The sequence below is a fragment of the Ictidomys tridecemlineatus genome, chromosome 15 (assembly GCF_052094955.1).
Source record: "Ictidomys tridecemlineatus isolate mIctTri1 chromosome 15, mIctTri1.hap1, whole genome shotgun sequence".
Classification (NCBI taxonomy): Eukaryota; Metazoa; Chordata; class Mammalia; order Rodentia; family Sciuridae; genus Ictidomys; species Ictidomys tridecemlineatus.
In genome coordinates, this window is record NC_135491.1 from 42,744,116 (window position 1) to 42,767,710 (window position 23,595).

Here is a 23,595-nt window from a genome sequence, read left to right on the forward strand (position 1 = left end):
TGCTGTAAATAAAGCAGAGTGGGCTCTTGTGTTTAAAAGAAAAAAAATTTGTTGAGTTCCTGTGGCAAACCAGGTGTCGTTCTAAGCATGAAGATCATGTTGATGAACAAGACAAACATCACCCCCGCCCCCAGGAGATGGCACAGTCCAGTGGCATCCAACTAAAGATCTGGTCAAAGGGTTCAAATTAGAGAGAGAGGAAAGTATAAATGTCACTCCTCCCAAGATGTTGCTCCTTCAGGAGATCTAACAGCATTTAGTTTGAGATGCCAGAAAGAAGTCACTAGGTTAAATGTGGCCTGAAATCCCAAATGTTAAATTGCTCAGCATTTGCAAATATACATTCTAATAAAAACATATCATGCATACACATTCAAAACATATAGGTGTGTTTAAACTGTACCCCTCTCTCACTCCTGCCTTTCTCCAAGCTGCTGCACACATTTACAAGCCTGCTGGCCTCTGCGGGTTTCGGAGTGCTCACTGAGAGGGTGGATCGATGGATGGATCGTACCCTTCAATCTCTTCCAAATGCAGTATGTTCTTAAACTTCACTCTCATCATATAAAGAACATCTTTGTAAAGAGTAAAATTCCTCCTCACCTCCTCCAGAACAGATGCCAGGGGCCAGCAAATGCCCTGTAAGGATTTCCTCCCAATTTGAGATTCCCCAAGGGAGAAAAAAAAAGGGGGGGTCTTTTCAGGAATTTCAAGGTTAAAAAATAAATAAATAAATGTAGAGGATTGGTCCTCAGTAATCTCTCTTTAGATCTAAGACTTTGAATTCTTCAGTTCTCAGGGAGATCAAATGAAATTCATTCCAGCCCACAGACCCCAGAAATCCCACAAGTCCCTGCATCACCAGGGATGGACATTTTATCAAAGCACAATACCCTGGAGACTTCGGCTTCTCAGTTTTCGATCTGTTGATTCCTAATTGAGGAAAAAGGGAGGGAGGAACTGAAAGCTAAGAACCTATAGAAGAGATAAAAGTTCAAAGTGATCCCATGGGAGGAGACTTAACTTTACAGTCAGCCAGAGAATTTGTAAAAGAGAAAGAAAAGAAGAATAAGAAAGAAAATAAAACTCACAAAGAACACACACTGGATGTGCGTGCACAGGAAGCGATGTGGGATCCCCTTCAAGTGGTGGAGCCCTGTTGTATCTGTTTTAAGGATCTAAAGCTTTTCCGAAGGGGCACTACAATGTGAGTTGGCAATTTCATAACTCCAGCTGTGCGGGGTCGAATTCCATGCATTAGAACTCTCTGCTCTGATAGCAATTGAGATGGCGGATTTACTTCCCACCACACCCAAATAAAAGATTTATCAAGAAGGAAAGGGCAACCTAAAGAGCTTGCAATGAAGAATCCTGCCTCTGATTAGGTCAAAGCCAGCACCATCTCTGGAGAGCCCAGTCAGGCTGTGGCAGAAGTTACCATTCCCCAGGATGCAAGAGAAGAAAGGGGACTAAGAAAATTATAATTAACAAAGAATCAACTTCTCACCAGATACTATTTGTATGTGCTATCTATCATTAATAACAAATTAACTGCAATATTCACCTGTTCAATAACATTTCTTGTCCATAGTTTCTGAAGGTCAGGCAAACAAGCATGGCAAGCTGGGTGTCTCTGACTCAGTGTGTCCTGCAGGGCTGCAGCAGGGGTATTGAGAGGGGCTGCAGTCACTGCAAGACTCGACTGGGGGAAGATGTGCTTCCAAATTCACTCTCAGAGTTGTTGGTAAGCTTCCAGTCCTCTCAAGTTTTTGGCAAGATACATCCTTTTCTTACCACATGGGCCTTATCATGGGAGAGTTCATAATAGGGCAAATGGTGTCCCTCAGAGCAAGCAAGTGGCAGAGCACAAGAGAACACCCACGAGAGAAGCCACAGGCTTTTTGTAGCTAATCTTGGAGATAACATCCTACTGCCTTTAGCATCTTCTGCTCATTAGAAGCAGGTCACCAGGCCCAGCCCACACTCCCAAAGAGGGGCCCCCACAAAGGCACAAGCACAGAAGGCCAGGGTCACTGGGGGCCATCTGAGAAGCCACCAACCACTCTGACCAGGCTTCTTACTGAAAACAAACAAAATGTTTTGTGGAGAGTTGTTCATTTATTTATTTATTTATCCTCCTAGTTGTGCAGACTTTGTAGCTGAGGCCCTGAAGATGTGGGGGAGAGAAGGACAATCTTGTGGCCTCAGGGTGGAGTCAGAGTTCACACACTTTCTGCAATGTCACATGGTGGGAAGCAAGAAAGGACAGATCCATCTTTCTCTCTCTTCCTTAGAGTTTCTTGCTCATCTTGGAGGAAACTAGTATTTTTTTAAAGGGGAAAATTAATGCCTCCTGGGACATAACAGTTTCCCACAGATCTGCTTTTTTGTTGCAGAAATTCTTTAAAGATGTTTTGCATGGAAGTCTAATACACTACACATCCAAAGTATAGATAGCTATGCTTTGGTTCGGGCACAGGCAGGGAGGGTGGGGCCAGGTGAGGCAGGGTATGAACTCAATTTCCTCTCTCTTTGAGCTGAGAAGTAGGTTTGAACATCTACAAGTACAGTAGGGAATACTAAAAAATGTCCAAGAGTTCTGAACTTTAGAGTCAGAAAAATCATGACCTGCTAGCTCAGCGGGTTAGGCAAATAATTTCTCCAGTCACTTCTGGCTTTCCTCATCTGGAACAGTGTTATAGGAATAATACCTACTAACACTATGGGGATGGGGGATAAAAATTCCAGTGAGAGCTCTGGGTCTGGGCTAGTTGATGCTAATTTAAATTGCTAATCTAAATTGCTAATTAATATTTTTAAACTGAAGCAGTATTAAGTACCAAAGCAATATTAGATTTATCTTTGATAAAGAGGGAAGAAAGAACCTCATATACCAAATAATAGGGATAGTATGAAATGTGGAAGTCATGAAGAAAATGTTCATTCTACACATGAAGGATGAGCAGAACGTCTGCTTTCTGGCCATGAAGGGGTCGTTGGTGCCAGACTTTCCTTCCCATAAAAAATAATTACAAAACTGGGTAAGACACATGCACTATATAACTGCTTTGGAAGGTAGCATCAGGCAAGGCAGTTCTGCTATAAGATGAGGCGGGCTGGTGGATAATGCATTGGGAGGGGTGACAAAAAACAGAGTTAAAGGTAATTGAGATGCTGGAACTTCAAGGACAGGGTGTTGGGAAAAAGGTCCTTAAGAAGAGAAATTCCAGAAGTTTGCACAGGAGTCCTCATAGGTCTTTGGCTGACACTAAGCTCTAAAATATACACCGAGCAAGATTCCAGGAGGCTAAGGAACAGCCAGTAGGGACAAACGAACTGCTGTAGAAGGATGAGCTGAACTTCTGGAGCTCATATAAGTTGGAGGGCCTCTGAGCCCCCTCCAGGGAGAAGGAGACCCTATGCTTAATACCCTGGGCATTTGGCAGAGCAAAAGCACCAAGCCTGGGAAGAAGGCAGCCCTAGACCCACCCAAGGTCTTGTAAAGTATTCTTGAATGAATTACAGTTTCTTCCCTATATTCTTGTAGTACCCATGCAGATTGTCTGTACCTCACCTTCATTTTGGGCTTCCAGACCCTGTCCCTCAATGTATGCTACAGCATCCTGGACCTGGGTCCTGCACAAGTCCGTGTGGGTGGATCTGGGTCACTGGGCTTGACCTCCCTTGGTAGTCTTAGTAGTTAACTCTACAAGTTAACTTTCTACAGGAACAAAAGAGGACATCGTGGAATGAAGATTTCAAAACCTAGACATCCAAGAATTTAGCATCCATAAAGTGCAGTGTACGGGAAGAAAAGAAATCTTATGTGTGAAGAATCAGAAAATACGGTGAACACAAGGAGAGAAATTAGCCAGTAGATAGAAAAGACAGAGAAAGGAATTTGTTTAAAACAGTTTGTAGACCCCAGACCGCCCACACCAGCCCAGTGGGGCCCAGGCTCACAATGGGCCCAGTCCACCCCTCTACGGTCGGGGCAGACACCTACCAAAGCCTAGCCTCTGGCGCAAGACCACCCCTTCTGACCAGCAGATCTACCAAGGGAGGTCAAGCCTAGCGGCCCAGATCCACCCACGCCAACTTGCACAGGACCCAGGTCAAGGATGTGTATCATACATTAAAGGACACCAGCAGAATCTGGAAGCCCAACGTCAAGGTAAGGTACAGACAATCTGCACGGGTGGTACACGAATATAGGGAAGAAACTGTAATATCTCAGACCCACACTGTAAGGAAAGGAAGACACATAGACAACATGAAAAAACAAGGGAGGAAAGTGCCCAAAACAAACCAGGACACTATAATAACAGAACCCGTGGACAGCAAAGTTGATGAAATATCAGAGAAGGAGTTCAGAAGGTTCATAATTAAAATGATCTGTGAATTCAAGAATGACCTAAATGAGCAAATACAGGCAAAAATTGATCACTCCAACAATAAGATAAGACAGCAAATTAGGATAGTAAAAGATTACTTCAAGAGAGAGATAGAGACTCTGGAGAAAAAAAAAACAGTCAGAAATCCTTGAAATGAAGGATACAATAAATCAAATAAAAAACTCAATAGAAAGCATAACCAACAGGCTAGATCACTTGGAAGAAAGAACATCAGATAATGAAGACAAACTATACAATCTGGAAAATAAAGTAGATCACAAAGTGAAGATAGTAAGAAATCATGAACATAATATCCTCATTTTGTCTGTTTCTTGGCCTCCATGAACACAGCAGCAGTCCTCTACCATGCCCTTCCGCCATGATGTTCTGCCTCACCTTGGGCCCAGAGCAATGGAGTCGGCCCACCATAGACTTTCTCTGAAACCATGAGCCAGAATTCTTCTCTAAGTTTTTCTTGTCAGGTAGGTATTTTGGTCACAATGATGAAAACACAGCTAACACAGGGTTCTAGGGGAACTCTGTACTTTCTGCACAACTTTTAACCTAGAAATGATTTGGAAATTTATGTCTACACAAAAAACCTACACATGAATGTTTTATTAATTAAAAATTTTATTAATTAAAAAAATGAAAATTCTAATCTTGAAAAACACACTTGAAATTTTAAAAATCTACTGAATAGATAAAGTAGCAAATTAAGTCCTACAGAGCATGAGTAAATATTTAGATCAAACAATAAAAAAGTATCTGAACAGAAGCCCAAAAGGGAGAAAATGAATAGTCTCAACCATGAGGCAATATGAAACCATGTAATATACATAAAGTTAGAGTCTCGGAGAAGAGAAAGATTGGAGTCGAGGAAATAGTTTGACAAATTGTAAAAGAAAATTTCCAAATCTGATGACAAATAATGAATCTCAGATTAAAGAAGAGCAATAAGCCCTAAGAATGGTAAAGAAAACCACACTGTGACTCAAAATCAATATTTGGTTTCTACGAAATATTAAAATCTTAAAATCAGCCAGAGAAGAGACACAGCATATGAGAGGAAGAAAAATGATAATTCCCACTTGTAAAAAGTAATACAACCCATAAAACAACAGAATAACAATTTTAAAGTTTTAAAATAACAATATTGATATTCTACAATTTTATATTCAGAAAAAATACTCTTCAAAAATTACAGTAAAATTTTTTAAAAAATTATAAGATATAGCTAAAAAGTCAGAGCTACAAAATTCTGAAAAAAAATCAGAGCTAAAAAAATGTTAGGAACATTAAAGGGGGTTCTTCAGGAAGTAGAAAAATAATATCAAATGGAAATTCAAATTTATGCAAAACAATGAAGAGTTCTACAAACAGATTATATAAAAGTAAATAGAGAAGAATTTTTCTCTCAGTACTTAATTTTTGGGAAAAATCATCAGTGGTAGAACACTTGCCTAGCATGCATGAGGCCCTGAATTCAATCCCCAGAACCACAAAAAAATTCAAAAGATGACTAATTATTTAATGCAAAATAGTAACAATGTATTTGGTGTGGATAATATGTATAAAAGTAATATGTAAGAAGACAATGCACAAAGGAAATAGGGAAAATAATATAAAACTGCTGTATGGTTCTTATGTTAACTATAAGGAGGTAGGATGTTATGGAAAGGGACATTGTGATAAGTTAAGAATGGATATTGTAAGACTGAAGAGCCACTAAAAGTATAGGGCAAAGAGGTACAGACTAAACAGGTTGCTAGAAAATGTCCCATTAATCCAAAATGAGACAGGAAAAGAACATGAGAATAAAATGGTAGACATAAATCAGTAAGAAACTCTGTGCATTTCTCTGCATTTATGTGAAATTTCAATCTTACAAAATTCTTAAGTTTTAGTTGTAGATTTAAAGTTCACATATCGGTTGGTAAAATGTGCCATGTTCACAGAGTTTATCATCTGGTAAGATGATTTTTACAATGAAATAGAAATGCCAAGAACTCAGATAAGAAAGTCAAACAATCTCAAAAAAAGAGTAAGGTGGGAGGGACTTTCCCTGCCAGGGTTCAAAACTTACTATAAAGCCAAGGTATTAAAATACTGGAATTGATAATAAAAGTACATGGATCAGTGGAACAGAAGAGAGTCCAGAAAGATCCACACCCACATAACCAACTGATTTTCAGTAAAGAATCTAACAATTCAATGGGGAAAAGGACAGTTTTTTAAAATAAATGATAAAGGGGAAAAAAAATAGCTTTCTCCAAGGGGGAAAAACCAAACTTCAAACAAAAATTAATTCAACGTGGATCTTATATGAATATAAAAGCTTAAAAACAATACAACTGCCAGAGAATATCACAGGAGAATATGTTTAGAACCTTAAGTAGACACAAATTTCTTAGACAGGAATGGGAAAATATAAATACTAAGGAGAAATTTTGATAAATTAGTCTTTATCAAAATTAAATTTTTTTTAAAAAAGAGAGAGAGAATTTTTTTTAATATTTATTGTTTAGTTTTCAGCAGACACAACATCTTTGTTTGTATGTGGTGCTGAGGATCAAACCCAGGACAAACGCATGCCAGGCGAGTGCGCTACCACTTGAGCCACATCCCCAGCCCCCAAATTAAAAATTTTTAATGAAAAGACATCCTTGGGTAAGACACAGACTAGGTAAAAATATTACAAACCATATCTGACAAGCCCTTGGATCTAAAATATGTAAACAATTTCTCAATCCTTAATCATTTAAAAAAATCTATTTTAAAATGAGTTTTTTTAAAAAAAAAAAAGACCATCAGGAGTTCACAAAAGAAATATATGAATGGTCAATCCGCCCATGGAATAGGAGCTAAGCAATATTAGTCATCAAGGAAATGAAATTTTTTTCAAAGAGAGAGAGAGAGATGCACACTCTGTAATGGTTGACATTTAAGAGACTGACAACATCAGATGTTGGTTAGGATGTGGAACAATGAGACTCTGGCACAGTAATGTCAGGGGTTCAAAACAGAATAACCCCTTTGGAAATCTACCTGACAGTTTCCCATACAGTTAAACATTCACCTACCCCGTGACCCAGCAATTCCTCGGCTGTGTATGTACCCAAGGGGATTGAAAACATGTGCTTACAATAAGACTTGGACAAGACTATTCCTAATAGACACAAATTGGAAATCACCCAAATGTCCTTCAACAAGTGGAGAGATAAACAATTAAGTTATAATCATACAACAGAATGTTACTCACCAATAAAGAAGAATGAATTACTGATGCATGCAGCCCCAGAAACCAACCTTAATATTAGGCTGAAAAAAAGCAGGAGGCAATGAATACATCCTGAACAACTCAAGGCATATGGAGTTCTAGAACTGGCTAAAGTAATTCCCGTTGAAAGAAATCAGAGCAGTATTTCTTCAAGGGCCTGGGAAAATGGGGTCTGCGTGAACTGGAAGGAGCAAGGGGAATATTCTTGGGAGGGAGTTGATAAAAATGTTCTGTCTCAATAGGAGGTGCATCCCAGGGCCACGTGCATCTGTGAAAACTCATTAAATTGGACTTTTTAGATCTGTGCATTTCACTGTATAATAGCCACACATCCATTTAAAAAACAAGGATATAATATATGCTAAAAGAGAAACGTAGAGAAATATTAGAGCCTGAGAAACTATCAGGATGACGTTAAGCAGTGATTAATAGCAGGTAGACACCAAATCATGTTGAAATATTTGTTTTCTTTAAAATTTTGGTATTTTGCAAATGAGTCATTTTTCAATGCTCTCTGAGATTGCTTGAAGCAACTCCTCCCCCGTCCCTCTTTTTCAGTATGCTTCCTGGGAGAAATATGCTAATTTTCAAGTAAGTTCACAACACCGTCGATAAGTCTGGACAGTTGGTTGGTCACACCATCAGGTTATACTCTCGTCTTTACCCACCTACCAGATGGCACCAGGGGCCAAGAATAATGGGAAAATTTTGGATGCTGAGCTGGCTGATGTGATCCCAAGCAATGAATATAATAAACTCTGCCTAGACCAGTCTCGACTCACCCTCATTCCTTCTGCATTTTTTTAAGTTGTTGATGGACCTTTATTTTATTTATTTATATGCAGTGCTGAGAATCGAACCCAGGGCCTCACACGTGCTGGATAAAATTGTTCTACCACTGAGCCACAACTCCAGCTCCCTGCTTTTTATCTTCATGGATTGGGCCTTTGGCATTCTTTGGTCTTTAGTTTTCCTGAAACCGTCTCCATATGCTTTAAATGCATGCAGTGTACCCGGAGACAATTAAGAAGCTTTCATCAACTTACTTGGTGGACAGAAAATTTAATCTAATTGTAGATCATGCGTTCAAAAAATAAATAAACAGAATGTGAAAGAATTTGAAAGCAGGGGAAACCATTTATCTTGGTGTTGAAAGGGGTGGTCTCATCTTTCCCTCTCTCGCCCGCCCTTTCCTTGGGCCTGGAGATTACCAAAGCTGGGGAAAAATTTTTTTTAAATAATAATAATAAACACTTTATGACAGGGTTCAAGCCAGAGATGGGACAAATCACTTTTGTATAGGAATTTCCTAAGGTGTAGCGTGTGGAGGCCCGTATCGGCAGAGAGAGAGGTAGGCTGATGTCTAAGATGATCCTTAGCGTGATCCAGGGCTCCACTGATCTCTGGCTGCTGCCCTCAATGCTGTAGCTGATGCTAAGGGATTGGGCCCAGAGTGACCAGCGAGAGCTAATGATGTGCTTAAGGAGAGAATAAAGTGAGTGTCAGGCCCAGATTTTCTCTCAGCAACTACAAGAATTTGAGTTTCAAAAGTTTACCTTCAAATGCCCATACTTGCTGGGAAACTGGGACAAGTTAAATAGAGCAGATGAGTGACATCCCCTCCCCTCTCTTCCAAAAGGATGTAGACCCCCCTCCTACCTACAGTCAGTGCATCAGCATTACTTAGGAGCTTGTTAGCAATTCAGGATCTCAGATCCCACACCAAACCTACCAACACAGAGCGTGCAACTCTACAAAATCCCTGTGTAATTCATATGCACACTGAAATTAGAGAAATATCGGTGGGGAGGAGTCATTTGTTTTTATTTAGCAAACACCTAGATAGCGTTCATCGTGTGTCAGACATTGCTCCGTGTGTGTTTTACAAACACTTGACAGATTTGGTCCTTATAGCAATCTAGAGTGTCAGTATTATTGTCATCTCCATTTCAAACATGGGGCTCAGAGAAGTTCAGTGATGTAGCCAAGGTCACACAGCTAGTAAAATGCAGAGCTGCAGAGGCCAAACTCCATTATCCATACTCTTAACTACTGCATAATGTTGTTGAACAAGTATCTTTTATAACTTCAATGAAAAATATAAGGTGATTTTTTTACCTTTTTCCAGGATAAATTTGAATGTGTGGACTGTTAATCCTACTGTAATTTACTAAGACACTCAGACATACTGAATTTTCTACCCAAAATGGTGTAAGATTGAAGTTTTTCAGTTAAGTGACTTCCCCAGAAGAATCCAAAGATGTTCCCCCTATATCCTGTAAATGGCATGCTGGCCTAATTTTCCCATTGAGGGTTAGAAAACCTGAACACTTACTCAGCTAGGCTTACTATTCTTAAATACCCATCTTTACAAATCTGGGGGGATTCCTTGAACTAATATCATAATGACAGGAAATGAATAAATCCACAATATGGAAAGCATTAAAATAATTTCCTCTGTGATTTATGTCAACAAATAGCATCAAACTACCAGCAATAGTTAGCATCTCTATTCTATATCCTGATGGTATTTCAAATCTTGCCCCAATAAAGACTTAGTGGAACCCTCAGGCACTTGTAGCTTAAGGAGATGATTCTAGAACAATATCAAGATGTCCAAGTCTCTGACTATTCTATGTCTCCTAGGAGTGCATAGTAGACCAATCTCTTCCTCTGAGAAGCTCGGTCAATCTTGATAAATCAATCAGTTAAACTTTTTGTCGTGAGATTTAAAAAACACATATAATACCTCTTGGATTGAATTCTGTCTGTGATTCTCTGCAATGGTAGATTTGGGGGCCAGAGTCAGGAAGCCATGCTGATTTGGGGCACCACAAGCACAACTCAGGATGTGTGCTACATGAAAAACTGTCCCTGGTTATGGAGGAAAGCTGACTCATGCTATTCTTCCTTCCTGTGTTACTGCATCAAATGTCCCCTGAGGATACAGTGATTAGCCTTTTCCATTCCCTCATTTGGGCAAAAGACTCAAACAGTATTTTCGGGGTGGGGGGGCGGGGTACTGGGGATCAAACAGTATTTTTACTCAACTAGATTATTCACTAGAGAACCTATTTGATCTTATCTAAAAACAAAGTTATGATCATAACCCAATGGCCTTACTCCAAAGTGTCCTCAAACTGCTATCTGCTGATAGTGTCTAAAATTCTCTGAAATATGCTTTCTCGGAGGCAGCCTAGTATAAGGCAGTGATTTAAAGCTTTACCTGAATATTAAAATGGATTTGAACACTTTTTTAAAACACCGATGCCCAGACTCCATTCTTATGATTCCGACTTAACTGGTTTGGGATGAAACAAGAACTCAGGGCTTCTAAAACAATCACGGCCACTGTCAGGATAACATGTGCCACCGAACATGAGGCAGAGGGCACAGTGATTGGCACAATTACTTACTGATAAGTGCCAATTGCCTCAGCCACCCATGCCATCCCAGTTGATGATGAGACAAAGGGAATACCTAAAGTATGGTTCCACCTTGGGGGCAGCGAGGTCAGCAGAGCTCACTGGAATGACTCATTAGAGGAGAAAATGACAGCAGAGGGAGCAGTAGCCAGCCACTGGCAGGGGACTGTGACACAGAAAGATTTCATTTTAATTCAGGGCAAGAGGTCAAGAGAATGAAGGAAGAAAAGCCAGATTTAGTAAAGTCTGATCACCTGAACAAATTTCAAAAGCATCATGGCCAACACGTCTGCTGCCCAATGGACATTTGACTCAGGAAAATTGAAAGGCAGAGGGGGTGGGAAAGAGCCTCCATTTAGCTTATTATCTGTATTTAAATAGAAAGGTCAAGTCTGAAGTTGGAGCCAGCAGGAAGGGGAGCTAATGGAAGTTAGAGAAACTTCTGGAAAAGGAATATATGAACCACAGCTCTTGGCCAACACCCTGGCCTGGCTACACATGTCTTAGTCCAGAAAAAAAACAGGTAGGGTTAGGGCGGGAACTAACACTTGACAAGCAACTCATCACTTTATATGGTTTCAACAGTCATTGAGCACCTAGTATGTGTCAAGTCTGTGTTAAGAATACTCTGATGTACTAAGTGAAGCACTCAAGCTAAGTAACCTGTAGAAGAAGGGTAAATCACAGAGCTAGATGTCAATCTGAGGTCTCACTCCAAATAGCATACAGAAATGAGAAAATCCCCATAGCTGGGAATTGAGATGTGATTCCCTGTTTGCAGCTCTTCTGTCTGATACTCCCTCCCCACCAACTCAAGCAGGCTTCCTCCTGCCTTATTTCAAATTGAACTTCAAGCACCTGCTTGCATATCTCCTTCTTCTGGAAGACTTTCCCGGCCCTACATGAGCTGGTTTTCCATTTGCAGACCTCTGGCAGATTGTACAAGCATCTTTCCTGGTAAAAAAAAAAAATTTTCATTATATTATATTGATTGACTTGTCTGTATTCCCCAGTGGACTAAGAGATCCCCAAAGTCAGGGGTTAGTAGTGATTCATATCTCTAACCATACTGTAGAAATAAATGCTTGGTGCTGGATGGAGAATGGAGGTAGAAGAAAGGAATGGAGTGAGGAAGGAAGGAAGGGACAGAGGCAGGAAGGAGGAAGGAAGTAAAGAGGAAGGGAGGAGGAAAGGAAGGAAGATTTTCAGCGAAGTTTCAGGGAAGTCTTCCTAAAAGAGGCGAGAAACTATGCTGGTCTAAGAGTCAAGTCAATGTGAGAGGAATTAAATGGTAGCTTTTCTGCTGGGAAACCAGTCTCAGGAAAGTCACAAGGAAAGGACTGGGGCTTGGGTGGAGAGACCATCAGGGCCGCTGCCTGACTTGGCAGGAAAGTTTCAGGCTGAGCTGGGGAAGGAAGTAAGAATCCAAGGTCCGTGGAAACCTTGCAGGACTGACAACCATTTAGCCCTAGGACAGGTGTTAAGCACCTACTATGAGCCAGGCTTCCGCTCAGCAGAGTGAATGAGAGGAGCCCAGCCCTGTTCTCAAAGAGCTCACGGTCTCACAGACCAAACCTGTCCAGAGAGACAAAAAGGAATCAATTAAGGTCCTCACCCAGGGAGTGATGCAATTTCAGTGGCGTTTGAGGGCCATTTGTCTTGCTCAGAGTGAAGGATGAGCTGGAATGAGGAAGAGAAGGAGGAAAGGAGGGACGGGGAGGAAGGAGGGAGAGAAGGTGGAAAATGACAAGGAACATAAACTTGGGTTCCAGATTATTCAGTCATGTGTGTGTCTTGTTCACCAGTATATCCCAGGCACCAGTATATCCCAGTATATCCATGGCAACTGGCCATGACAGGTGTTCAAGAAGTCTTGATGGGATGGGATGGGATGGGATTGGCTAGGGTGGGATCAGATGGGATGGGGTAGGATGGAATGGGATAGGATGGATGGGGTGGGGTAGGATGGGGTGGGATATGGGGTGGGGTTGGGTGGGATAGAGTGGAGTGGGATGGGATGGGATGGGATGGAGTGAGATAGGATAGGATATGGTGGGATGGGTGGGATGGAATGGGGTGAGATGGAGTGGGGAGGTAGGATGTGATGGGATAGGATTGAAGTGAGTTGCAAGAAGGCCCTAGACTGGGTGTCAAGGTCTCTGCTATCCAATTCCTCCTGGCCCTGCCAATGACCAGCCAACTGACAAACACTTTTGAGTAGTTGCCCTATTCTTTGTTTCCTCCTCTATTGAAATGGTGAGATTCCAACTTGTACATTAGCTTTCCATACAATTCAAAATAGTTTATAGGGTCAGATCAAAGACAGCATGGGCAGTTCGTTTGGGACAACGTTTGGTTCAGTAGATTCCAGCAGCTCTCTTGACCGTGATATATCTAAGACCCTCAAACATGGCTGTATCATTCTGGAAGTGCCAAGAGAGAGGTAGAGTGTGTTCGATTTTCTCAAATTAACTTGGCTACAGAACCTCACTCCTCAACTTTTTTATTTTTTTTTTCATGTTCCATCTTACAGAACTAATTTCAGCTAGAACAGGAACTTTCTTAATGGTCTCCTGAACTAATCCAGGCATAACCCCCTGTGACCTCACCCACATGCACCAAGGCCAGGATGCCCGTGGATTTGTGATTTGTGAATAGCCTGGTGTAGCTGGTGTGGAGAGTCTAGTGGAAGAAGAGGGGGCTCCTGTTCATGAGATAGGACAAAGTGTGGTCAGAAGGGGTTTTAAAGGTCCAGGGAAGGGGCTGGGGATGTGGCTCAAGCGGTAGCATGCTCGCCTGGCATGCGTGCGGCCTGGGTTCGATCCTCAGCACCACATACCAACAAAGATGTTGTGTCCGCTGAGAACTAAAAAAAATAAATATTAAAAATTCTCTCTCTCTTTCCTCTCTCACTCTCTCTTTAAAAAAAAATAAATAAATAAAGGTCCAGGGAAGAAATCTGCAATAGTCATAGAAGATGAAACTTCTGATTCACTAAAAAAAAAAAAAAGAAGAAGAAGAAGAAGCCTCCATCCCCTTCCGTCCTCTGTGCGAGGCATTGATATTCTGACATGGTTTTTAATTTCCCATGACTGGGATTAGGTATGTCAGGGAGGAATCCTTTGCCTGCCTTCTCTCAATACATCCCAGGGCTTTTATTTTGTTACCCATTTCCCTACATTGTGTGCTTTCTTTGAGAATCATAACCGTGTGAATATTTGACAATTGAATGGTACAAGCATCTCGAAACACACGGTTTTCCCCAGAGCTGCATTTCACACTGTAATCCGAGGCGATCTCAGTTGCCAGAAACACTCACGCCGTTAATGGATTTTGGAGGGAAGACGCTGGTAATGAGATTTTTTCAAATGCGAATTGTTTTGCTTTCAAATGCAGGGTGAAATCCAACGAAATATTACCTTAGACACGCTGGTGCAGTAAGTCCAGCCGGCAAAATGAATGCTTGCTGTGTGTCTCATGAAGGCCTTTTCTGTTTCCAACAAAAGGAAGAAGGGGATTGATCTTATTATTCTGGTGGCATGGGTCCCTGAGCCCTGGAGTTGGAATCATTCTTCTGCATCTTGGGGCCCACTCAGGGACCTTGACATCCACAATCTTGAGAAGTTGATTTTGTCTTATTTATTCATTCAAAAAATATTTATCAAGGGCCTACTATGGGCCAAGGACTGTTTGGGGCACTAAGAGGAACAGCAGTGGACGAATCAACAAAGTCTGTTGTCACGGGGCTGGTGGGACATATCTGCACAATAAACAACACAGACACTTAAAGGGGACATGATTATGGTGCTAGAGTCTTAGAGAAAACAATGAAGCAAGCTGGAGGTTAAAGAATGACGGGTGGGATCCTATTTGAGTTAGGATTCCCATAGGGGGGCCTCTCCTTGGAAGCAACTTTTGAGCAGAGACTATCAAAGAAGTAGAAATTGAAAGCCAGTTACTGCTCCAGACCCCAGAAGCACCTGAGATGACCAAGCTGTGTCTGATTCCATATAGGATGCCCCTCTGCCACAGCTTGCCTGTCCCCCTGGGAACCAGAGAGAATTGTCAGTGTGAAGCAGGAAGTCAGAGATGATACCAAAGCCAGAGGAAGAGCTGCCAGGATCTGAAGGAGCCAATGTCAAGACTCCAAGAAGGGACACTGGGGTAGGGCCCCGGCGAACAGAGCACAAAGAAGATGGGCAGTGGGTCCCCGAATCCCATCAGCGTGGCCTCCTCTCCCTTACCCCTCACACTCAGCAAGTCAAAGCCAGGCTCACCCGGAGCCTCTGCCTGACTTCCCCAGCTCCGTGCATGGTCCATGATAAGTGTCCAGCCATGCAAGCCTGTCTCCATTGGTCTCCTCTGTTCTTCACTTCCCATACCTCAGGACCTGCTTGGGAGAAGAGGCAAGTGTGAACAGCCTGACCTGCCAGGAAGTCCTGCTCCACAGATAACCTCCTTCTTTGATAAGTACCAAGTTCATTCTCTGGCAGCTAGATTAAAGGGACTGATTGCCAGTGAGCAAGTCCTGTCACAAGAACAGAAACATCAGCCCACTCTCATCCGCACATAAGCCACAGTAGATGGGACAACAGAGTCCTTCCAGAAGGACCATTTGAAGCACTGTTTTTCAAGGATGAAAGGTTCAGTGAAGGGCTCTGGGATCTGCTCTCAGCTGGTCTGATGGCCTCTGCACAGGAGAAGGGCTTGAGGTTCTGGGTACCAAATTTACATTACATACGTTTTTCTGCCTCGGCCTCTGACTGCGAGCTTCCCCAGAGACAGGAACGTGAGAGTCCTCCACTGTCTCCGGCTCTCAGCACCCCCTCAGGCACACTGTGGCTGCTCCAGTGGGAGTGACATGATGGGAGGCGGAATGAATCTTAATTCTTCAGGCTAAATGTCTTAGCAGAAGCTTCTGGTGCACGGCCCCTGCCCCCCTTGATTTCAGCACAGCTGAGACAGACAGTTCCTGAAAGGGCACCAAAGTGCTCCTGCGAGTGGCCTTGTAGAGGGTCTCCTAGGTTCCATACCATATAGACAAAGAGGGGTCAATGTCCCCAGGGGCAGGAGTAGATCGATAAATCCTTAGCTTCCCCATTTTCTATGGGACAATTTTGAAGTGTGTTTTACATTGTTCTGTGTAAGATCGCAAGCAGACTGAGACTCAGCCCTCCTGGACCACCAGCTCATTAAATAAGCAAAGTTTATCATCTATTTTCCCTTCCTGTCTTTGTTCCTTCTTTGTTTCCTAGATCACATCCCAAATAAACTGCCTGAACCTGAGTCCTGGTCTCCAGCTCTGATTTCGAGGAAACCCTACCAAAGACCTAATAGAGACTCTTCATTCTGTTCAACCCTCTTGTGGTCAGTGTTCCATTTCTTTGGTTTGTCTGTTGTTTGAACCAACCTCTGAGAACTTCCAGGCACTAACCTCTCATCTTCACTCCTTAGTGGTCACCAAAAAATACCCCTGGGGACTTGTCCTCCATATCAGGAGCTTGCCCATCATTTCTGACCTGTTGTCTTCTCAGATGGGAAACTTGATGATTTAATACTTGACATAAATGGCTTTGGGGATATTTGCCCCAGCCCTTACATCTGGAAGTTTGGAGGCCACATCAAAATACTTATTGAACCATTCAGAGAGCACAATCTTCTCAAAATTACATCACAACCTCTTCTAAAGGGGCTGGCAGAATAGAACCCAGAAGGGCGCCACTTTCAAATACGACTATTTGAGAAATGATAGCGATTGCTCCAGAAATAACTTCTCCACCCTGCTGCTGGGCTGCCTGGCTCACCCCAGATTCTCTGAAGCAACGGGATGCAGAGATCTGTGAGACAGCCCTTCTTTCAACAGAAAAAGAAGCCTCGCTGAGGAATCCATCCATTCTGTTTTCTGCAAGACTCGGCCTTTCATCTGGCGAGTGGTGGGTCCACCGCCACAGAAATGGCCCCACCGAAGGGCAGCGGCTGCTCCAGATGTTAGGTGTTAATGGAGCCGATGCCTCTTGGGAAGGAGTCGAAAAGTCAGCCCAGGAGAGGCACAGAAATGTGCTTTGCATTTGGGTGGGCTCAGTCGGGGGCATGCTGGAGCTCAGGGAAGGGGAGATCTGGGGAGGAAGGGGCTTGGTGTGGCTGACTCTGATGGTGCCGTGGTCCCTGTGCCCATTTGGTGGATCATTTACCAACATTCCCATGAAATGCCAGTATCTTCCTCCATCTCTCTGCCTGAGGGATTTGGCTTTGGGGATGTGCTTGGTCCACTTTAAATGCAAGCCAGAGTCAGGGAGTTACTGCCTTGGATGAGACTCTCAACCAACGAAGGAGTGGATGGATAATTGGCCCAGTTTCCTTGGCCCTGGGTGGGATGATCCTGGGTGTGGTGCACAGAGTTTTCAGAGGGTCCCAAGGAAGAATGGGCCCAGTTTCCCACAGCAGTAAGTCCATCCTTAACACCCATTTAATAGCTGTGCTGCCCTCCCGTCTCACCCCATAACTCCCTCACAGGATCACATCCAAACTAAATCCTTTGTGCCCAGGATTTGTCATAGGATCTGCTTTTAAGGCGAACCAAGCTAACATACAGGAGAAAGTGGTCCATTAATGTAAAAAAAAAAAAAAAAACCACCTCCATAGCTCAAGCTGTTCAAATGGGCTTATTTCTGGCACTTGGGGGGACAGGCAATCCCAGCAATGTTGGGAAGGGGAAGGTGATAAGCCCCTGAGGGAAGGAATCAAGTGGCCTCCAGAGAGGCTGCCTTGCTAAATGTAACCAACTCTGTCCATTAAGTTGGGATGCACAAAAGACTCCCAAGGGAAATATTCATTCAGGGTCCCTGCATTAGTTTCCTAGGACTGTCACAACCAAGCTCCATTAACTGGGTGGATTGTAACAACAGAAATTTACTTCCTCCCAGTCCTAAAGGCTAGACGTCTGAGATTAAGGTGTCAGGGTGCTTTCTGAGGTCTCCTACCTTGGCTGGTAGATGTCCACCTTCTTCCTGTGTCTTTACATGTTCTTGCTTCTGGGTGTGCCTGTGTCCTGATCTCCTCTGCTCATAAGGACACCAGTCATGTTGAATTAGGGCCACCCAATGAACCTTTCTTTACCTGAATTACCTCTTTAAGAGACTCTGTTTCCAAATACTGTCCCACGCTAAGCAACTAGAGGCTAGGACTTGAAAATATTTTTCTTTTGGAGGGGGAAAGCACAAATCAGCCTCTAACAAACCCAAGTTGAAGAAAGAAGGACTGTGGTGCCGCCATTTGCAAGGTTCTTCCAGGTGGGAGCTCTTGATTAGGGACCAAATAACAATGGGACTGAGGAGACAATAATGAGGCCTGAAATGAGCCTGTAAGAAATGAGGAGGTGGTGGGAGGCAGGAGTGTGGTGTCTAAACCACAGCAACTATTTGACCTACCCGTGGGTCTTACCTTATTTCTATGGAAATGAGCTCATTATGGTTAAATCTTTTTCCAGATTCTGGTTGATTCATGAAGTGATCTCTAATATTGATAACCACTTCATATATCACTGACAAACACAGGAGCCAAATATCTGGTACTTGTGATGGCACTTGTGAACATTCCTACCATGATCTGGGATATCCCTCTCTCAGCAACCAGGTGTGCAGGCTAGAAAATTCTCATTTATATAGAAAAGGCTCCTGCTTTGGTAATTCTCCACTGGCCATTGTGTCAGATATTAAATCTCCCCCAAGCACTTTAGTGAACATTAGTGACTAAATTCTGAAATATCAGTTTGAAACCATTGCCACATTGGGCATGAAGTAATCAGCCACCAGCTTCTGCAGTACTGTTTCTGGGGGGAAGGAAAAAGGTGTTACTCAGAGGAGGCTATAGCAGCCATGTTTCCGCTCAAAAGGGGATCTGTCTCAGCACAGCTGTACACAAAAGACGGATATGTATTCTCGGCAAAGAAAGAATACCTACCTCTTGGACAGACCACAGTCCTCAAAGAAAATAGCAGTTGAAAAGATCAGACTGGAGAGAGACACAGAAATCTGCCACATCTCAGTTGTATATTACAAGAGAAAATATGATGGAGACACAAAAGATGGAGTCTCCAAACCTAAAGTCCTCCTCAATACTTGAGAAGCAGAGGCCCCTTAAAACTAGAGGCAAACAAATAGGGACTCTAATTTGCTTGAAGCCTCATCTATTGATATAAAAGGTATCTGGGAGGTGTCCTATTTTCAGATGGGAAAACTAGAGTTCAGAAAGGCAAGTAGCTTGTCCAAAGTCATCCAGTGGGTGACTTTGGAAGAGAGGGCTAGACTCCCACCAATTCCCTCAGTTTAGGTCGTCTTTTACCACATTCTGCCAACCTGGTAATCAACTACAGTGATGTCAAGGAGCCTTAAGGGCCATTTTGTACAAATGTCCATCTTCCAGATGAGAAGACCAAACTTGAAAGGTCCAAGAGAGCATCAAAGTTGGAGCTAGAGGCTAAGTCTGGACTTCTTTTCCCTACAATTCCTTTTTTTTCTCTGTTTGTCCTGTCTTTCCTTTCTCACTTTTTTCAAAGGACCCCCTCAAGAGGAAATAGCCTCTCCAGGTCTTCCTGGGAGTGAGTTTTTCCTTCAGAGTTCTCCTAATTCTGCCCCCTCGTGGCAGAGATTGGACAAGCAGCCTCTCTGTCATTCTATTCAGCCAGAGGCATTGAACATCCTCTGCCTGCCCATCACTGAGTCCACAAAGACTTGTGACTGTCCTGTGCCAGGCATGGAAGGAGAGCTGAAGACAAAGGAATAAGCCAAACAACAAGAGCTGCAAATAAAAGGTTGGAACTCTAACCTGCATATTACTGAAATGAGGCTTTTCTAGGTAGACAAGGTAGAAAAGAGAATTCCAAGGAGATAGAATCACTTATGCAAAAGCAAATAGGTCTAAGAAAAGGAACCTGAAAATCAAGGGGAACAGGATGCGATGAGAAAAAAAAAATCCCCTGAGGAGCAGCTTGGGAAAGGCCTTGAATGTCCCAAACAGAGACTTCCTGGAAGTGATGGGGGCACTTGGAGGATTTTCAATGGAGGAGGGATGAGATCAGATGAAGTTCTTTGAAAGGCCGCTGGCTGGCCATGGGCAGCAACTGGAAAGATGGCGGATGCGGAGGTGAGTGCCCTCTTAAAAGGTTTCTGCAAAAGTCCCGCTGGCCTGTGCAGGACCCAGGGCCCGGGCTATGGGAGGGGTGATGGTGAGGAGGGATGGACTGGCCAGGGTAAGGGAAATAGCTGGCGGGGGCTGGTGTCTGACAGCAGGAGCCCCAGCCCCTGCACCAGGCTGCCACTGCCCTCTGCACCTACCTGGGTGTGACCTCAGAGAGGGTGCAGTCCACTCCCGATCCTAAAAGAGATGCCACCTTCCTTCCCTTATCACTGTCTGTCCTCTCCCTGGTAACTGGCAGCTCGTCCTCCCTAGCTTTATTGCTTTCCTTCTCCATATCATATCAAGCATCTCTTCTTTGTGACTTCAAAGTATCCTCCAACTGTCCCCTGACTGACATCACTCTTCCTCCCACCAGCCTCTGCCTTCCACCAGCCAGCCGCCTCCCATCGCCCCTCCTGGAACCACAAGAGATACATTCTTTACAAACAGCCTGCTCGCCAACCCGGCCCTTATCTCAGTCTGCTTTTCAGCTTAAAAGAAGTTTCTGAAAGCCCTCTTTGGAAAACAGCCTCTCTGACTGCAATAATATACAGGTTAGATTTTCAACCATTGTCTATTCAGACCAGGACTCACCCAATCAGGGTGGTTTGCATGCTGTCAACACCTCCCAGCTCCAATCTGTTTGCCTTTGATGGGAAATATCTTATCTGTAATCAGCTTTCTGGGTTATGGACCCAAATTTCCTCTGCAAAACATCAGGAGCGAGGCACAGGCACCTCCCCAAAGGAATGCTACTGCTCTTTGAAAACCTCAGAGACTGTTTCCTAGAGCAAGCTAGAGTTCAGTCGAGCCTGGTTTTAATCCAACACCCCATCCCATGACAAACTAAGTTTAAGTTTTGTTTTCAAAATAGTATAAGGTGACTATTAGTGTTAAGCAAAATAATAGAGATTATTCCAACAAATAACTATGGTAAGCTTATTCTGCCCCAGCTGCGAAAGGTACTGATAGACTGTCTTCATGTGACTTATATCTGGGTGGAGGGCTGGGAGAAAAACTTAAAAAATAAATGATTTGCTATTTGATGTGATAAGTGCCATACTGTAAGTACCATGTATGGAAGGAACTCAGCTGACCACGTAATGTCTGAGATTTTTTTTGTTCAAAACACAATGGTAGGCATTTTTAAAGTTACAAAATATATGTATAGTATAAACCTAATTCTAGTTAAGTTGAGGTAAAGAAAAGTGTGTAATGTTATAAGAAAATGATATGAAAATGCATTTAAAGAATCACATTAGTGCACATAATATTCCCCTGCCAATAATAAATCTATCCAAAGCTGTAAGTCAAAAGGAACAAGGATGTTAAGGATAGCCAGTATATCATTTTCTAGAATAAATGGCCCAGGTAATTGAGATACATCAACTAAAGGATAAAGTATGTAGTTATTTAAAGTAATTGTGGAGACCAGTCATTTGAACTCTCCTTGGGATCTAATTTCTAGTAAAATAAAGAACACAAAATGTTATGTTCAATAACTGCATGTGGTCTGGGCACTTAACGCCTTTGCTTTTAGTGGGTTATGCTTTTGAACATCAATAGTCTGAAAGGTCTTTCTCCCCATGCTCCCGTTTAACTCCAGAATGACACTGTGAGATTAGTATTATAAACGAGGTAACGAAGGCTCAGGAAGACATTAATGTATAGGAACACACATGTACATCAAGGCACCCAGCTCTCTGAACTCCAACTTAGGCTCTTCTTACCTCTATCTGCTAACTAGGTCTGATGACCAAGGAGGATTGGTCACCCCATAGGTGAGGGGGGAGATTTCTGCACCATCTTCTGCTGCTGTGGAGAGGACCCCAATTCCTCATCAGAAAACCTGGGCTCAGCTTTGTTCCAAGACATGCGAGCCAGTCCGTGAGGATGAAGAGGATGTTTGTGGTCCAGCCAGAATGTTTGGTTTGAATGTGACATGTCCCCAAAAGCTCCTGAGACCATGTAACAATGTTCAGAGATGAAATGGGTAGATTATAAAAGCAAAAACCTAATCAATGTGTTATCCTTTTGATGGATTGATAATTTGAAAGTGCTACTATACTAAGTGGTAGCTATAGGCAGGTGGGGTGTGGCTAAAGGAGATGTATCTCTCTCCTCCTCCTCTCCCTCCTCTTCCTCCTCCCCCCCTCCTCCTCCTCCTCCCCCTCCTCTTCCTCCCTGTCCTCCTCCTTCTCCCCCTCCTCCTCTCCCTCCTCCTCTCCCTCCCCCTCTGCCTCCTCCTCCTCCTCCTCCCCCTCCTCTTCCTCCCTGTCCTCCTCCTTCTCCCCCTCCTCCTCTCCCTCCTCCTCTCCCTCCCCCTCTGCCTCCTCCTCCCCCTCCTCTTCCTCCTCCCCCTCCTCCTCTTCCTCCTCCCCCTCCTCTTCCTCCTCCCCCTCCTCCTCCTCCCCCTCCTCTTCCTCCTCCCCCTCCTCCTCCTTCCCCTCCTCTTCCTCTTCCCCCTTCTCCTCCTCTTCCCCCTCCTCCTCCTCCTCTTCTGCCTCCTCCTCCTCCTCTCCCTCCTCCTCTTCCTCCTCCCCCTCCTCCTCTCCCTCCCCCTCTGCCTCCTCCTCCTCTTCCTCATTCTCTTCCTCCCCCTCCCCCTCCTCCTCTACCTCTCCCTCTCTCTCCTCCTCTTCCTCATCCTCCTCCTCTTCCTCCTCCTCTTCCTCCCCCTCCCCCTCCTCCTCTACCTCTCCCTCTCTCTCCTCCTCTTCCTCATCCTCCTCCTCTTCCTCCTCCTCTTCCTCCCCCTCCTCTTCTTCATTCTCCTCCTCCTCCCCCTCCTCATCCTCTTCCTTCCCCTCCCCCTCCTCCTCCCCCTCCCCCTCCTCCCCTTCCTCATTCTCCCCCTCTTCCTCATTCTCCCCCTCCCCCTCCTCCTCTTCCTCATCGTCCTCCTCCTCCTCCTCCTCCCCCTCCTCCTCCTCCCCCTCCTTATCCTCTTCCTTCTCCTCCCCCTCCTCTTCCTCCCCCTCCTCGTCCCCTTCCTTCCCCTCCTCCTCCCCCTCCTCCTTCTCCCCCTCCTCCTCCTCTTCCTCCTCCTCCTCTTTATTCTCCTCTTCCTCATCCTCATCTTCTTCTTCCTCCTCCCCCTCCTCCTCTTTATCCTCCTCCTCCTCCTCCTCTTCCTCTTCCTCCTTCTCCTCCTTCTCCTCCTTCTCCTCCTTCTCCTTCTCCCCCTCCTTCTTGGTTACCCTGAGGTGAGCAGCTTTCCCTGCCATTCCCTTCCGTCATGATGTCCTGCCTTACTTTAGGCCCGGAGCATTGGAGTCAGCCAACTGAACTGGAGCATTGGAGTCGGTGGACTGAAGCTCTG

General features: G+C 43.8%; 1 long non-coding RNA gene across 1 annotated transcript; it reads left to right on the forward strand.

The window, feature by feature from the left end:
- Positions 1–19,787: 19,787 nt before the first annotated feature.
- On the forward strand, positions 19,788–22,529 carry LOC120887992 (uncharacterized). The gene is made up of 3 exons (XR_005731433.2): positions 19,788–20,240; positions 20,650–20,827; positions 22,021–22,529. It is a non-coding gene; the product is annotated as an uncharacterized LOC120887992 (long non-coding RNA).
- The last annotated feature ends 1,066 nt before the right edge of the window (positions 22,530–23,595 follow it).